This window comes from Heterocephalus glaber, unplaced genomic scaffold (assembly GCF_053883595.1).
Source record: "Heterocephalus glaber isolate CG9 unplaced genomic scaffold, H.glaber_assembly_v1.0 deba00001457, whole genome shotgun sequence".
NCBI classification, from domain to species: domain Eukaryota; kingdom Metazoa; phylum Chordata; class Mammalia; order Rodentia; family Bathyergidae; genus Heterocephalus; species Heterocephalus glaber.
This window is the reverse complement of record NW_028258305.1, coordinates 3083080-3101885: the sequence shown is the minus strand read 5'-3', so window position 1 is coordinate 3101885 and position 18806 is coordinate 3083080. Positions and strand designations below refer to the sequence as shown.

The 18806-nt window shown below is 36.9% G+C and overlaps 1 long non-coding RNA gene across 1 annotated transcript; it reads left to right on the top strand.

Moving 5' to 3' along the window:
• Positions 1–11142: 11142 nt before the first annotated feature.
• Positions 11143–18322, top strand: LOC110350249 (uncharacterized). The gene is made up of 3 exons (XR_002396711.2): positions 11143–11392; positions 11575–11706; positions 18028–18322. It is a non-coding gene; the product is annotated as an uncharacterized LOC110350249 (long non-coding RNA).
• Positions 18323–18806: the final 484 nt, after the last annotated feature.

Sequence of the window (18806 nt, the reverse complement as noted above, 5' to 3'; positions counted from 1 at the left end):
GCGGGCGGGTGCAGGCAGCTCGTGCTCGTGTCCGCGGGTGGCGCGCTGTGCCCGGGTGGAGGGCGAGAGGGGAACAGTGGGAGGAATGGGACCCCCCAGAAATCGGACGGATGCAATCCCCGGAAATGCACTTGCTCAGGCACAGTGAACCCAATGAGGGCCCTGCGAGGTAGAAGCACCCTAGGCAGATTCCTCCAGCTCGGGCCTGCGACTCCGAGCGCGCCCTGGGGCGCATCCACGCCCGAGGTTGGGGGTGCGCCCAGGCGCTCTCCACCCCTCCCTCCCCGCAGGGTCACCAGGTCACCAGGAACCCGCGAGGCTCCCTCTGTCTGAGCGACCCCCAGGGTGGCTGCAGGAGAGGGGCGATCTTCATTAACGTGGACGCACGAAGCGGTTCAAACGGAGAGAGGGGAAAGAAAAAGACATTTGATCCAGACCGACCCTTTGTCTTGAAGCAAATTAGGCAGCCTAGAAATAGGAGGAAAAACAGAAAGTCTAGACAGGAAAACTTATTGTGTTCACAAAATATAAAAACGATCCGAGCGGTGTGGTACCTCAAGGGGCGAAGATAGATCCTTGTTGAAGGGTGAGAAGACAAGACCGGGAAGATTTAAAGGGAAAGAAACGGCAGATTATTAAGAAAGTAATAGTAAGGTGTCCCATACACTACAGTTTTATTGTTGGGTAGTAACTACCCGATTTATTTATTGCTGGGGCTATATAATAGAGATAATGACCACAAACTCAAGATAAATTCTTAGGCGCCCCGCCGGTCAATTCTTTTTTATTTAAGAGAGCAATCCTGAAAGGTGAACCTCGTCTCCTCCCCTCCCCGAAGAAGATCTGTCTTGCTTTCCACCATATTATAAGCATGACATGCAAATAAATAAGTGCTGCTGGGTTTGCGTGGGTAGGCCTGCAGGATTTATTTCAGGTGAGGGAGGAACATACAAGGAATATGAATTTCCTCAGGAGCTACGGAGTGATGCTTCCCGCTCCTTTTCGGCCACCCTCTCCTCCCCTTTCAGTGGGAGAAGGAGCGTCCCCTGATAAAACATTAATATGTCATGTCTCAACTCCTTACTCCTTGACGTATAGGTCTAGGGAGGCATAGGGGGCGATGCAAAATGCAGAACACGTCCCCAAAGTAGGCTCACTTGCTGGGGGCTGCTTAGGGGGGATTCCAGCCGACAAAGGGAAGGGTGAGTTATAATTATGACTTACAGGAGGAGAGCAGTGTGAGAAGTATGTTAATTTCATTTTGAAATATACGGAAAAGGCCCCAAAGTTTGCCTGCCCGGGTCTGGTATGGACTCTCCAGGGGCAGCATCCCAGATGCTTGGGAACGGCCTCCCTAGCTTGGCCCTCAGTTTCTGTCCCCGTGAGCCGGCTAAACACCGCTGGGGTCAGGTGATGGAATTAAAGACGACCTTGGACCTTGTCCACCAAAGTCAGAAGGGAGCCGGGTGGCGTCAGGTGGAGGCTGCACCTGACACAAAGGCTGCGGGAATGGTTGCCGGGCGGCGGCAGGAGCTGTCGGTCCCCCCACCTGCGCGCTGCGCGGCCCCAGCCCCAGCCCGCCTTGGGGAAGTCGGGGAAGTCGGCACCCTCTGGCGAGATCCTCTTATTTTTCCTTCCTCATTGTGGGGGGGAGTAATATCCAGACGTATCATGTTTCAAGCTCACAATAATCACTTATATTCAGAACTTCCTTTGATCTGTGTTTGTCCAAAGGAGAGGGAAAACACCTGATAGTGAACCACGAAGAAAAAAAAGAGGCACCAAGGACATGGGAGGGGCGGGCCGGGGTGAGGTGGAAGGAGGCGTGTGTGCGTGTGTGTACGTGTGCGTGTGTGTGTGTGTGTGTTGGGGAGATGGAGACCTAGTAGAAGTTGGGGGCGGGGAGGTAAGGAGAGAGAGCGGTGAGCAGCTGCAAAGGGAAGACAGGAGAGGCGAGAAATCAAGTGATTTGGGGGTTTGCGCGAGGGATGAAGTTACTAGGCTGAAGGCGAGGACAGTCCCCCTCAGTCTTTTACAATAGTGTTGTCATTCAAGCACAACTTTATCTTCGAACCAGAGTTATCTCTTCCAATGATTTCCATAAGCACGTAAATTATAATCTTCAGAGCCTTCAATATTTATTTCGGTCTTGCATTAAGTGGTATTGCAGAGGCCATCTAGGAAGTGAAATGATTCAACTTTTAATCTTTTGAACATTAAAGCGTACTCCACTGAGTTTCCTTTTCAAAATAAGCAAAAATAACAAAAAGGAACTAAGCTCATTACATGAAAAAGTGACAAGCGTTTTGCTCTCAGCCTGGCAAGTTGCCTTAGTCACTTCAAAGGATGATAAACTAATTGTTTCCAGAGTTTATAAGTAATTAAGCTATTATTCAGGGAATTTACAGAGCAGTTTTATTCACATTAGAATTTTCTATTTGAAGTAGCCAGAGAAAAATCTTCGGAAATAATGGGATTTTAATAATTAAAATCTTTCCATTACTGTTAATAATGAAAACTATTTTTACTTTAAAAAGCATTGGAAAATGTAAACAAATATAGTTTTCTCCGGAGTATGTGATAAGTGGAGGTCATTATGGATAATTAATGCTGAAAGGAAAATGAACGTATAATGGCTTCCAAAGATGAAAACATCTGTAACTATCAAGTTAAGTTTTAAAAAGTTAATTTTTAATCAATCATCTAGCCAGATTCATTGAAATATGTCAAGTAGGAAAATATATATCTAGTATCCTTTTAGAAGGATAGACAATTCATATAGACAATTCAAATTTTAAATAGTTTTAGCATTTTAAAAGTAACTTTTTGTTGCTTGTTAGGTAGCCACAGGAGTTAATGCCAAGAAATGTTAAGTGCTGGAGTTTCTCTGATTTTACAGCAGCAGCAGCACCAACAACAGCAACAAAAATTGTACTTCTTTACACATATGTTGAGAGAATACTTTAAAAAATCTTTTGAAGTATACTGCTGAATAAACACTATTTCTATAATATTTAACTGCATGTTTGTCAATTTAAAATAGATTTGCCCTAAACAAATCTGTATTCATTAAAGGAAGAAGACTTCAAAAAGAAATGATGATATCATAAAATAAAAATAAAGATGGAAAATATTGTGTGTAGGAATAAAAAAAAAAAAGAAATGGCGAGTTAATTTGTAAAGATTAGCAAAATATGTGAAACTTCAGTAGACATTTATGTCTTTAATAATTTAATATGTTGATGGTTTTTTCATCAGGATCTCATTAGCTCAGTTTTTTATTTTTATTTTTAAAAATTATTTATTTATTTATTTATTTTGGTACCGGGGATCGAACTTGGGTCCTTGCGTTTGCACAGCAAGTGATGAAACCATTGAGCTAAATCCCTGGCCTTAGCTTTTTTATTTTAGATAAAATGCTGTTTTATTATCATATGAAGAGTTTGAAAAATAATAGAATATTCATATTAGGAGAAAATATCTTTGAAGAATAACAAGAAGATATAAATGTGAAAATGCAAGTAAATTTCCACAAATCTTATTTGAAGTGAAATAAATTTTCTGGAGCTTGTTTGAAAAAATTTAAAGGATTCACCATTTTACTCCTCTCCCCACAGACATTGAGAGCTATAGTAATCATTACAAGGGGTAGAATCTCAGCATAACAAAAATAAAGAAGTTTGACTCAGCCACTTGTTTCAAGCAAAATTCTTCTAAAGTGAGAGTCTGCAACTTGCTGGAAAATGTATATAAAATACACTGTATGACTCAGGGTCAGTGTTGTTTTGTTGATCCTGTATAAACTTTGGCAATTTAGATCTGTCATTGTGTTGCAATGTCTGATTCAATGTTTGCTGTAATATGTCCCCTTTATTCTAATAGACTAGCATTACATTATTAAAAACAAAAACTAAAGCACCCTGGTCAGTAGTAATACAATCCCAACTGTCTAACACCATGCAATAATTGACCTCCTGGTCACCAGGCACACTGGGATTCACTTTTGGACACTTAGCTGTTTAAACTGACTTCATTATAGAAAGACAATGGTGACTTTGTTCAACTGGCACCTGCAGTATTTCACATGACACATGGGCCATACCTTGCCAAGTCAGTCACTACCATGATTCACACCAGAGCAGGAAGTTAACTCTAGGCAAATTCTATAATATGAATATGCTGTTATGATTAAGGAGAGTGAATTTTTTTCACACATTGCACTATAATCTTAAGGGGACAATTGGAAGTCTGTTTTCTGGTTTTCTTGTGGTAAAAATATTGCTACATTAAAGATTGCTGTGATTACTTGATGTCAAGCCTTTGTGGTTAAGATTTTATGGTATTTTGAATTCGAGATGTACACAATAATATAGTCCAGATAGAAAAAAAATTGTTCCCCTAATTTAAAAGGGTCGCATAGTAGAAGGGTTTGGAGAATGAGTAATGAGCTCAGTGACCAGACTTTCAGGTACTCTAATTAGTAATCCAGACTCAATAAATATAATAAATATAAGTTATCTTTCACAGCTCTTTTCCTTAATCTGTAAATTATGCTAATATATTTTAATTTTGCAAATCATTTTGTAGAATGTGATGAAGGATTGTTTTGCATTATATTGAATATTAAAATTAAGTCTCTCAGAGAGCTCAAGATTTTTTTCCTCCAGGAGCCCTGATATAGAAGGGAATATTACTTTGTCCTCAAATTTCTATAAGTTTCTTAGAATTCTGAGGTATTTCCTTTTGATTTTCCCTGCCCAGCCACTAGCAGGAAAAATGACAATGCCTTATTGTTCTGAAGCATTTGCTGAAGGTAATTAATACCTTTATTGATGAAATTGCTTCACAGAAATAGAAAGTGACTGTTCCACTAATAAATGGATTGTGATCCAATAGACTGAAAAACAACATGCCAAATCCCTAAGATGCGAGTGAAGCTCAACTACTGAAGTGTCACCCCCCTCTCATTCTTCCATGGATCGAAAAAATTCAGAGTGTATCTTAGTTTTCATTTAAATGTGTGTCATTCTAGTCTGGATCTTGCCTTAAATTCTCATATGTATCTAGCATATTGTATCAAAAATGTTTAAGGCTGAACAAATTGTATATTTTCAAATCACGAGCACCTAATGTATACCAAGCAAGGAGAAGGAGATTTGAGATAGGAAGATTAAAAGGATTTTGTTGCTGTCCTCAAGAACTGATTGTAGGGTGGAGCTGAGAAGAAAACCACAATACCAACAGTAACAGCATCATAGATTCTGTGGGTTCACCAAAGTCAAACCAACAACCCAGAGGAAGGGAACCCTGAAAGGCGTTGTGGTGGCCTAAGATGAGGAGGGGTAGAGATCAGGAAATGTCTGACATCTCAGTTCAACAGAGTAATCAGAAACAACTCTACTTGTGTTTAAGGGAAGGAATTCGTTACAGGAGGGACAGGAAAGGCTTTGAAGCCAATCAGGTGATAACAAAACACCTCAGGGCTGAGCAAGAGCAGGAAGCTGTTAGCACCCTAGACTGGGTGGGGACAGGGAGCAGATCAGTTCCCAGAGGGAGGAACACTCTGGGGTCCTGCAATCTATAGTAAAGCAACAAAGGGCAAGAAAGAACTCTGAAAACAGCTCCAGGAAGAGCACTGCTTCTAGTACATGGGATCCTCCAGAGCTTCTCTGATTTTGTTTTCTTCTCAATAAAAAGCTTTTAAAAAAAATTTCTAAATGTGCTCATTTATGAATGTTGAAGAAGAAAGTTCCAGCCAGGGAGCCTAAATTATGAAAGTGGCTTACAATTCTTAGTATGGCCAGAGAAAAGAGGCAGGTAGGCTCTGTAGGACATGAATTGCAAATTTTAAGGGCTAAGGGAATAAAATAACCAGTGGTTTCAGTAACAGCTTGACTACTTGAAAACCATTGACTCCCAAAGCTAGGGTAATACAGATTATGGGGCTGAACATTGCAAAAATAGAGCATACAAGTACAATGCTGCCCATCAGCAAATAACATTTCTACAAAGAAACACAGCCAACCTTCTAGACTGTTTCTAGTTAATTTATATGGGAATTTGATTCAGCCACAGAGCTAGTGGGACATTGATCCGATCATTTTCATGAACAAATTGGAAATTGCTCACTAACCCCAAGGAGCTATCTTTGTGGCTAGTTTGATGTTCAGAAAGCTAGATCAAAGGTTCTCTCTACTCCTAGGTAGTAGCAATAGCTCAGTTCTAATAGGAATAGGTCAGTTCATGACCTTAGAGGCATCAGCCTCCTGAATGATAGTTTGAAGAAAGTGGGACTAAAACTAGGAATTTAGAAAACAGTAAAAACATTGTGATATGTTGGGGCAGGAGGTAAAAGGGATGAATAGGAGAAGATGTTTAGGAAACAGGAGTGCAGACGTGGGGACAAAGTATAAAGTTAAGAGCTAACATGATTTCTGGTTTTGAACATTGGGAAGATTGTGGTTCCACTTTCTGGAATGGTAACTTTAGAGGAAGGGCCAGATTAAACAGAAAGATGAGGAAGTTGTTCCAAACATTTTGACTTTTAGGTATGTACTTTTGAGTTGTCAAGCTAAAGATGCTCATTAAGAAGGTGAAGACCTAGGCCTGTATTTAATTAAAGAGATTTGGACTGGAACTAAAAAAATTTGGGAGGAGCCATTGGAGTAGATAAGATCATTTGGGATATCTTTGAAGATGTTTTTGCTCTAGGAAAGGCAAGGAGTAGGCTATCAAGGGTAACAGGGATATATGTAGATATCTATATATATGGTAAAGAAGGGAAAGGCTTGAACATATTTGCGTAGTGATGGGGAAAAAGAAGACATGTTGAATTTACAGGAAAGGGTGTTTAAATAATGGAGAGATCATTCGGGTGGACAATGAAGTTGTGAGTCAATAGTGTGATACCTAGCTTCTGAGATGAACGGCAAGTGATGTATGTCCAGACATGGGTGGCAGAATTGAAATTTGGGAAGAGTTCATACTTGATAACCTTATAGCCTTAACCTTTTTTTATTTTGAGATGTGAATGGTGATGTCATTTGATGATAAGGTAAGGGAGTGGAAGGGAAGCTGGGTTTTAACTTTAAAAGTCCCATATCTCAGAAACCCTCTCAGACCTGGATAAACTGAGAGGTTGGTCACCCCTAAAAGTAGAAGAAAGGGAAAGGGCTTTAGGTAGTGTTAAATGTTAACAGCCACCATGGGAAATGATGGATGGAACTTAGCCGAAATGCCAAGCTTGCTGGCTGGCATCCAGGACTTAGATGAAATTGAAGACCAAGGGATAGCATTTTGTGCATGGCTGTGTGATTTTCTTCAGCAATGCTTAAGCCCTTTGACTGTTTTCCCAGGAAAAGGTGTGTCATACAGATAGATATGTGTCTGGAATACCTCTTATGAACCAAAGTATGTAGTAACAGAGTTCTCATTTGGAGCAGGAAAACAGAGGTGAACCTCCATGGCAAGCTTTCCAGAAAAGAGGCTCCCCTTAGGTGGATATTGTCAGTTGTGTACAATGACACCTTTACTTGGTGTTTGCATAGTTGACAAATAGCAGAGTTATAATATTGTACAACATCTTGAAGCAACTCTGAAATGCAAACACGTATTCCTAATACTTTTTCTCTTTGGAAGGGGAATATAAAGAGTAATCATTAAGCAGTATCTTAAGGTATAATGCAGACAGATCTTTAGTGTCATCTGTACCACCTGCTCATTTCCAAGGCACACGAGGTGAATATTTGGCTTATGTCATTGACTAAATTTTACACCTTCTTACCTTGTATTAATTTCACCTGTTGCTGGTTATAGAAACAAAGAAAAAAGTAAACATTTGGCTCTCTAGGTGGTCAGAGAGTAAATGGGGCAATGAGTGTCAATAAGTGCATTTAAATAAATACCTTGAGGTTTGTCTTTTTTGTTGATGTAGTACTTTTGAAGCATGCTATGCAAATTTAAAAATTATTATTATTGTAAGTGCCACTAAATAGTCTACTTTAGTAACAATTTTACATTTCTGTCTCTACTTCTAAATGAAGCAACTTGGGCTCCCTTTAGGGATGGAAATCATAGCAAAAACAAGGATGTCTTGTTTGTTTGGGTTCTCAGAAAGATTCCTGATTCTAGCAAATCTCAATGGGTGTTCACTAAAGCTTGATATTTCCTTTGGTTTTCACTCTGATATTAGACAGTGCTTTTTTTCTCCTATTTATTTCTTTAAGATTTAATTTTAAATAGCCAGTTGAAGATGCAATGTCCCCGAGATGGAAAAACTTCCAGAACCTAAAATGTGCAGGAACGTGTCATCTTAAAGTCTAGTGACACAGGCTTTTCTCCCCTGCAGTCTCTGACTCCAAGCTGCACAATGCTTTTCTGAACAGAAGAGCAATGAATGAAAACCTCCACTATAACTATATATTAAGAAATGCACTATGAGAACACCAGGCCTCCTGCTCTTACTATTAAATCTTGCATAATTCCTAGAAAATACTGGCTTTGAACCCAAATTATAATTTTGGCAATGACCTAAACCATCCATATTCTTTGTCATGAATCTCAAGGATGAGAGGGAAGGCAGTAAGTGAAGCATCAACTTACAGGAAGTTTAGCTTTATAAAAATTTTAATCCACAGCCCTTTGTACTTTGTATTTTGAGACAGGGTCTCACTACGTTGCCCAAGCTAGCCTGGAATTTGTGATACTCCTGCTTCATTTTCCAGACTAGCTGGGATTATAGTGTGTGACACTGCCTTTAAAATTTCTGTGTTATGGAAGGAAAGTTTTCAGACAAGTACAAAAGTTGAGAGACTGTATAAAAAACCATCAGACTTCAAGAATTATAATGATCAAAATTTTATCTATTCCTCCATTCATTCCCTCCCTCACTCCCCTCTCTTTTTGTATAATTATTTTCAATCAAATACCAGTTACCAGTTTGAGTCACTTTTAAATATATTGGTATGTGTCTTTTAATTGGTAATATCTTTGTTTTGTTGAAGATTTTAATTTTATAATTTTGTTGTAACTTTAAAAATAACTTTAATAACTTCATTTTGGTATGATTTTGAATTTTTAGAGAGAAGAAGGAACTCCTATAACCCTTTAATCCTTTACTTAGATATTACTGATTATATACATTTTACTTTTGTTTTATTAGTCTCTTTTTCATATAATTCGTATAACTTTTTTCTGAACCATTTAAAAATGTACTTGGAGACTGGATAAAAAAGATGTGTTGCTTTTTTTTTTTAAAATGGAGTATTACTCAGCCATAAAGAACAAGAAACTAGAGACATTTATAGCTAAGTGGGTGCACATTGAGGCCATACTTTCAAGTGAAATAAATAGGACACACGTGTAAATACTGAATAGTTTCTCTGGTATGAAAAACTAAAAGTGAAAATAAGGATAAAAATGTATAATTGATATTATGAAATAGGGAAAAGTCTAAAGGAGTAGGGGAAGTGGGAGGGGTAGAGAAAAGAAAAGAAGAGAAAAGAAAAAATATGAGAAGAGGAAAAAAATAGAAACAAAGTCTTTGTAAATAGGGAAGGGTGGAGGGGGTGAAGGCAGGGCAGGGGGATGGGGCAAAAATAAGAACCAAGATACTCATGTAAAGGTGCAAGATACCAATGATTAATGTAACTGTATTGTATACCTAAAATATACCAATAAACTTAACGGAAAAAAATAAGAATGTAGATGACACTGTACTCCTTTACTACTGAATACCTCCCTGTACATGTTTGCATATTTTTAGAATAAGGACTTAAAAAAAATACTCCAGAATAATTATCAAAACTCAGGAAATTTAACATCAATACAATTCTAATAGTAAATTGTAACTGAATTACAATTTCTAATTCATAGTCCATATCCAAATGTCACTAACTATTACAACAATGTCCTTTATATAATTTTTCCCCCAATTTAGAATCTAACCAGAGTCATACATTACATCTTGTGTTTTTAGCTTTAATTCTTTTTTTTTCTTTCAACACTGGGTATCAAACTCAGTACCTTGCACTTATGAAGTAGGCTCCATGCCACTGAGCTAAAACCACAGCCCCTTTAGCTTTAATTCTTGAGCAATGTTTTAGTCTTTCATGGTTTATTGACCTTTTTCGAAAAGTACAGACCAGTTGTTTTGTGGACTGTTCCTCAGTTGGTTTCCTTATGATTTGGTTTAGGTTATGTATGGTTGGCAAGAGCATCATGAAAGTGATGCTGTGGCCCAGGCACATGGTATCAGCTGGCACATAATGTGTTTGTCCTCATACTGGTAGTATTAACTCTGATCACTTTGAACACAAGGTGTCTGCCAGATAGGAAACATTTTAGTTATTACATAAGTATTCTGTTCCTCACCAAAGTTTGATTCACTGCTGGTGATATCCATTGATGACCTTCTAACTCCATTATTTTTGTGTACTTATTACTTGACATTGCACTGGAAGCAAGAGTTTTGCCATTTCCAACTTCATTTATTTATTTATTTATTTGTGTCAAAATAGGCTAATATATTTTTACTTTATTTAATGCGTTATGATTCACTACTACATTATTTCATTTTGATGCTCAATTTTTTCACATTTGAGAACCTCTCCAGAATGCTTTCTATGTTTTTTTATGTGTCTTAAAGGAAGTTTAACTTTGTACTTCATTTGTTGAAATGGATGCTGAGCTTGGTTGGCTCTTCTATTTACATGCATGGTATCCATCAATGACAGAAATAATAGATTTTCCATCCAAATCTTCCAAATTTTTAGCACATTCCTGGACTGAGTCAGTGTGGGCAGCTGGGCAGTGTGGAAGAGAATTAACTATCCAATGACAGAAAGTCCCATTGATAGCCTCTTACTTAGGGCCCCTGAAGGTGGCTATCACAAAACGTGTTCCCCGCTAAAAAGTCAAGCAACAGGTGTCCTAATTTCTGGCTTCTGTCTGAAACAGGTTTCGTGAGTCAGTTAATTGAACGTAAATTACAATTGACCCTAGAGGAATTAACTTGCATTTTGGGGTCATCTTAGCTGTATAGCTATTTGGTTGCTTTCTGGCTGCCTGAGCTTTTATATACTTTTCAGTTAAGTTATAGATGAAAATGTGTCACTCACAGACATTACAGGAATTGTTGACCTTCTCAGGTCATTCTGAGGTCAAGGAATTAATGGAGAGAATTACCAGAAGATCTATAAATACGGATGTTTCTTACATGAGAGGTATCATTAAAAATGATGTTCATTTTGCTTAACTGTTTCAGATCCAGGTATATATTTAAATGGCGGTCATAGAAAAGGAGTTTTAGTTTGGAGGCACACAATAAAAATAACATCTAAAAAACAACAACAACAAAACCCCCACATCTAAATGCAATAAAACTGTACCAACGGTAAGTTTTCTAAAATTTCATTGTAATTGATTGTTATTTTAATGTTAAAAATATGCTGGGTGACAAACATTCATGTTAAAAGAATTGTTTGTGTCAAAGGCTGAAAACATTCTTTTGAGGTAAGTTCACTCCTGAAAGTAATCACTGTAACTTGTGTTCTAAATTTTCCTCTGCTTCGTTAGGGTTTGAAGAAGTTAAACTAGAGATTGGTATGGGACCTTGTCTGTAGCAATTGAGCGGGAAGAACGCTACTTTCAGAAACACAGATCTAGGACCAAATAATGCTATAGTAGTGGATTAGCTCTCCATCTTTGGTAAGTCCTTTTATCATTCAAAGTGTCTTTGTCCTCATCTATCAAGAGTGCCTTAGTCTGTTTGTGCTGATATAACTAAATACCTAAGACTGGTTACTTTAAAAGAAAAGAGGGCTGGGGATTTAGCTCAGTGGTTCTGCTGCCTGCTTTGCAAGCCCAAGGTCCTGAGTTTTATCCCTGGTACCAAAAAAAAAAAAAGAAAAGAAAAGAAACGAAATTTATTCCTTCCAGTTCTGGAGACTGGGAAGTCCCTGAACAATGTGCCGGCACAGTTAGTGCCTGGTGAGGGTTGTTTACTGCTTCCAAGATGGTACCTTTTGCAAGGCCCCAAAGGGGCCTTGTGCTATGTCCTCACCTGGTAGAAGAGTGGAAAGACAAAATAGGTTCTAACTAGTTCCTCTAACTTTTATACAAGTTGATAACTCTATTCATAAGGGCCATGATCTGGTGACTTAATGACCTCCTAAAGGCCCCACCTTTTAATACTGTTGCATTAAGGATTTAAGTTTCAATATGAATTGTGGAAGAGGCACAAACATTCAAACCATTGCAAAGACTTAGAAACTTGCAGGATTGTACAAGGAATAAAAGCTATATAAATCTTTCATATGAAGTATGGTGCTGGCATAGTGGCATAGAAGAGGCTTTCAATGAATGTAAATTTTTCTCTCTCCCACACTTTCTTCCAATAACGTAGCAATCACCCCATTTATTAGGGGTGTAATAACAACATGCCAGACTCTTACTTAACTGTTTTATGTACAATAATATCTCCAAATTACAGTTGAGAAAACTGAGACCTAGAGAGGTCAAGGCCCCTTGACCCAGTGTTGGCGGTAGGCTTTCAAGTTTCATGCCAGAGTCATAGCTCTTAATCATTATCCTTCCCTATCTTTCATAAAGACAATTCTTTTAGATCATGCACCTTCCCTCAATTTGAAGTAGTAATTCATGAGTTTTCACAATATTATTAAGTGGATGCTGTTGAGCATCCCAAGATGTGGCAAGGAAGACTTCGTTTGGGCCAGAGACAGAAAGAGCTAAGGAATCAGGAGAAGAGACAGGGAAAGGTGAAAGACATATTTACCAGTAACAAGGCTAAACACCATCCTCTATGGTTTGGAGCATTTGATTGCTTATCTTGTTGCAAATCAGAAGTGAAAAACATGTATGATAACTGTTCTAATAGCTACTCATTTATTAGGCATGTAAACATCAGGCATTATGTGTTTTATGGAATTCCTACTTTAAAGTTACAGCAACCCTAGAACCATAGCTGCTCCCTTATTTTGGAGATAAAGAAACTGAGGATTGGGAAGAATAGGGAGAAATGGCAGAATTCCTACTCGAAACAAGGTCTGTGGGATGTCAAAGCCCCCGCTCCTATCATTCATTTATGCTGTTTCCTGTACTTAGCATAGATACCACAAAGTTTCCTAGATGTCTGGCATTGCCAGACCCCAATTCTTTTCCTTCTTTGTTTCTTTTTTTTTCTGGTACCAGGGATCGAACTCAGGACCTTGTTCTTGCCAGGCAGGTGCGGCGTCAATAAGCTACACCTCCAGCTCACACTCCAATTCTTATACCAGTAATGTCTCTGATGAGCTGAAAATATCGGAAACAGATTCAGGCTTCCTTTTTTCTGCTTGGGAAGTTGGTTTTTACCAAACCATAGAAAGTCCAACTCCTAAAACTTAGCATTCCACCCATATTCTACAGTCATTAGGAGTAGCCTTCATTAGCAAACCTCTTTCTCCTCCCATGGTAGAATATTCCTTTGAAAATATTTCACAACATATGCATTTAAGCATTTATGTAGCAGAGGCTGCTTCTTGTTTATCCCAGCATTCTTACCTTGCTCCTTAAGAAGAAACCTTGAATTTTTGTCAGGTCTCTTGCCACTCAGAATTAGAGATTGTTTCCAGTGTCTCTTGCAGCTAATTATGGTCTTGCGACTAAGCTCTGGCCAAAGAGAAACAAGCAAAATTGCTTTTGGGATGTTTAAAAGAAGGTGACTTGGCTAAGGCGAAACTTGTTTGCCTTCTGTTTCTATTGTGTTAGAGCAGCAACTGGAATGTGATAGCTAAACTCCAAACAGCTAGCCTAATCATGAGATGTCCCCGATGATAGATAGAAATTACCTGGTAAGATATCACAACAGTAAGATAGAAGGCTGGGCTACTAATGATATTTTGAAGGCATTTTATCAATTCAAAACTGCATACCTCTATTTTTACACAAGAAGGAACCTAACTTTCATTTCCTTCCTTACTCTCCTTTTTTTCCTTCCTTTCTCCCTCCCCCCTTTCCCTCTTTCCCCTCCTCTTTCTCTGAACTTTCTCTTTCCTTTTCTTGCCTTCCTTTACTTTTTCTTCTTTCTTCCCTCTTCCATCTTTCCTTTCTTCCATCCTTCCATCACAGTTATTTTGCTTTTCTTTCTTTTATATGTAACCAAGTAATTCTAATTAAAATTTTAAAAAATATGATTCACTTCCAATGGTCATATTTTGATACCTTGAAGAGCTTTGAGCCTCATAGATCAGCATTGAACATGCTTAACTTACAATATATGAAAGTATCATGGAAATATACACAGTTGAATATTTGGATGCTTTACATCTTTTATATATTTTTGGACTGTAGCATGTTTAATATTTAAATTATATTAATACCCTATTTCCAGTGCTTCTTCCCTTATTACTATTTAATTAAAAGAAAGATATATTTGGAAGAAAATTAGAGTTTTACATCTGTAAGGCCATTCTTTTTTTTCTTTTTTTTTTTTTTTTTGGTACCGGGGATCGAACTTGGGTCCTTGCACTTGCGAGGCAGGCGGTGGAACCACTGAGTTAAATCCCCAGCCCTGTAAGGCCATTCTTATCATGCCTATGGGAGAGTGTACAACATTTGAAGTCACGCTGCAAGCACACTTGGCATTGGTATGATGTTTTTGTGATGAAAGTCATCACATCTAACCAAATGCAGAATTTCCTCCAAGTGGATCTCCCATTGTTTTTTTTTTTTTCTTCTCTTTGACATAAAGCATAGAAAGTAACACAAGATAGTTCTGACCTCCTGATATATTGAACTTTGGGCATAGGAGAAAGATGCGTTAATAAGACATTTGGTACCTTAGCACATGAATAGGTGAAAAGGAGTTTTCACATAAATGCCGTTCATTAAAGTCAAATATCATGGTCTCCTGTGACTGTAATTATTTTACTTCAGCAAAAGATACTATTGTGGTAAAAATATTTTATGTATATTTCTTGCTGATTGGAAGAGTTAACATAAGTAGATTCCCTTTAAAAAAACCAAACCCCAAATTTCCACACCCAAAGCCTTATAAAGTCAAATATAGAGAGACTATTTAGAGATCTGGCAAAAGAAAGTGGAAATTTGAGAAATCTTTTAAATAACAAAGCCAAATATGATTAAAAATATTTTTTAAAAACTTAATTAATTCCTTTTTGGTGTTAGGATTTAACCTGGGAATTGTGTGTGCTAAGTAAGTTCTTTGCTTCTGAATTATATCCACAGACTTTATTCTGTTTTAAATCTTAATTGTCCATCTCTGTCATTAACAGATTAGGTTGACTTAATTATTATAAAGAGCTTTCCTTACCTTTGTCTGTGAGAATATGCATGATATTAACTATGCAGTAATCAATGCTGGTAACTATTTGTTAAAAATATGCCATTTGCAAGGCATTGCATTAACTTTATGGTTACAATGTGGTCTCCTGTGAGTTAGATAAAGATTGTTATTGGGTGCATAGCATAACACATACAAGTACTGAGTTTAGATACAATCTATTTCAAACTTTTACCTTCCTTTCCTAGTGTCATTTCAAAGACAAGGAAACAGATCCAAAGACTTCAAACTCTCATAACTTGTATGTAACCTCTACTTTTAAAGAATAATATTTCACACTTTATATTTGTTTTCTAAAATGATTCAGTGGAGGAAAAAAAAAAGCATTTGTTTGAATTTGGTCTTAATTATGTTTGGCATCATGATTTCCTTCCCTAAAGATTTTTAAAATAAGATTGCAAAAGCAAAACCTTCTAAGAGTGAGTTCTCTTAATCCTGTGGACAATTACTGATGTTATATAACTATGAGAGATCTAGGCTGTGCGAAAAAGCTTCCTCTATTTCAAGCGACAGCCCACTAAGCCTTGTAGAAAAACAGAGATAGGAAACTGCATATTGATTCCAAAGCAAATCAAGTTAAGTATCTTCTATGGACATATAGTCAGATAATAAAACTCAAGAAAATAACATATGCTCTTCTCCCTTTTCAGCTGAACTAGGGAATCTCCTTAAACTTTGATACAGTATGGAAATAAGGTTTCTGAAGTATCATACACCATGTTTTCATGAGTGTTTATTAAGAATCCCCAAACCTTTTTCAGTATAAATCGCCTGACATATCTATGGGTTTAAATCTTTTATTGGTTACTGATTAACTTAACTGATCTGGCTGACAAACCTTCATAATAAATAAGCTAACCAGTGAGCAGATTGCAATCAAACCAACTTTGTTTAAAGGACTATCACTAAAACATGATTTACACACTAATGAATTTTGCAATCAGCATGTGGTGGTGTACAAGTTTCAACATGAATCTAAAATGTAGAAATTCTAAGACACTGAAGTTATTAAAAATCACACCACAATACAACTACTTTTAATTAAAAAGAAATATATCACATTCATATTCTGTAGCAGTATTATGGCATATGAAAAAGATAACTCATTGTTACTTTTTGAACACATCTTAACAAACATTCCTGCTGATGCTTTGAAGACTAACAGTTGCTTTTCAAGATCAAATTGCTTGCTATACTGATTCAAATCAAGAAAAAATATCAAAGTAAAACTATTTTATATGCACACATAAGCCATGTAAATAGACAAGATGAATAATGATGGTGTGTCAGTAAGAAAAGTTGCATATATATATTTTCATGTTGACCAAATTCTTGGAAACCCTATATAAATTGCTAGTTTCCTGTCTGTTTCCATTAATTAAATTGTGCATGGCGAAAATGTAATGAAGTAGCTTTACTATACAAAAATGATTCCCTGGTCTTTTTCTATAAAATTTTAAAATTTTTGAAGAATTTAAGTTTTAAACATCTGCTTGGACAGATGTCAAAATACAGAGTGTTACACCATTATGCTGTCTAAATATCTGACACTATGTTATTACTCTTCAGTTAAATATCACAGTGAGATTTTATGATCTTTTTAAAAGATAACTTGCAGGAGAGTGTAACTTCATCTTATAGAGCACAAAAACACTTTAAATGAATGAATTTTAGAGTGAAAAATGGCAACTAACATCTCATGTTAGATTTTACTTCTTGTTTCAAATACCTGGGATTTTTAGATCAAGATTTTACAAATCATTCAACAGCATGTAATATGGATAATGAACCATATTATTAGTTTTGAATATTTCCTTGAAAAGGAATTTTGTGAGACTGTTATGTATAAACAGCAGAGAGAATTATATCTAGAAAAATATGGCTTTGCTGAATCTTAATTATTATGGAGTATATATTAGAGTTCAACAAACAATATTTTTCCAGAAAAGAAGATAAAACTGTCATGATGTCATAAATGCAACAGTAGTTTAGCAAGGAGGACTTCATTTAAAGGAGCATTTAGACTCAGACACTGAGTTGCTAAGATGTTATTTCATCATGTTCTCCTTTACTCCAAATCCTTTAGATTAGATACAGCTAGTTTATTTGATAAGTAGTTTCACATTAGAGTTATAACTGCCTGAAAAAGAAAGTTTTTAATGGTTTTAAAGTGATTAAGGGAACAAAATCTCTCTTATTTCCTTAGAATTTACTCGCCCCTTTTGCACTAAATACATTACAGGAACAACCGCAATTATCTTATATTGCCAGGAAGAATTCTTCAGCAAAACACTGTAATTCTGTGTCAACAAGGCTAACAATAGTAAGGGCATCTCACTATTTACCTAATGAGCTGGGAATGGAAGTGTGAAGGTGAAAAGACAGATTCTAGGTTAGAGCCTGGCAAGGTGAGACTGCTTCTTTAGCACAAAGAAAAAAACCCCTTGAAATGTCTGAAATAAACAAAGTGCTCCTTTCCTCCCTTCCTTCTCCCTTCACTCTTTCCTTCTTTTCCTTCTATTTCAGTGTTACTCAGGGAAGCTTTATTTGTCTCAAAAAAGTCTGAGGTGGATTAATTTGCTCTTTAAACCATTAGATTTGATGTTGATAAATTTAGATGGCTCGATTTTGGAGAACATCAATATATGTTTTAATTTCCTTTGCAGCAAATGCTTACTGAGTCCTTAGTCTCCAGCTCATGCAACAGAGTTATCAACTATCAATATCATCATGACTGTTTTAATTATTTAATGGAACCCACTGAAGTTGATGATGAGCTACCAAGAAATTTCAGGAACACAGACATGTCAGTCAGTGTGCCATTTCTCCTGAATCTTTTGTACCTATACGTATCTAAGAACCCATTGTAAAATGCAAAGCACAAAAATAAATACAAATAAAGTTAGGGGAATTTATGATGATGTCTGACAATGTGGTTCTTCTTTACACTAGAGATCTCATAGCATCCTTACTTTTTCTGATTATTACACAATCTAGAGTAGCATAATGTGTACTGATATATACTAGATTTAGCCATTCTCTGGCATTCTAAAGTATGTTCTTGTGATTCCTCTTTCACTATTGCCTAGAATTTTTCAGCTAATACAAGAAAAAAAGATTTTTTAACCTTCTGAGTTTTCTTTTTTTTTTTTTGGTACAGGGGATCGAACTCAGAACCTTGCTCTTGTGAGGCAGGTGTGGCTCCACTGAGCTAAATTCCTGGCCCTCTCAGTTTTCTAAAACTACATTGTACAGATTACTTACTTTTAAAATTGTCCAGATCTCTCTTTTCTATACCCTTCTATGTAGCACTTGTAGGAAAAAAATGCTAATTTGATGCAGAAGCTGCTTAACATTTGTCAAAGTAAACCCTTGTTCCAGTCTTGCACACATTAAATAATTCTCACTGATAAAAATTGGAGTGGAGCAGAGAGGGAGGGGAAGA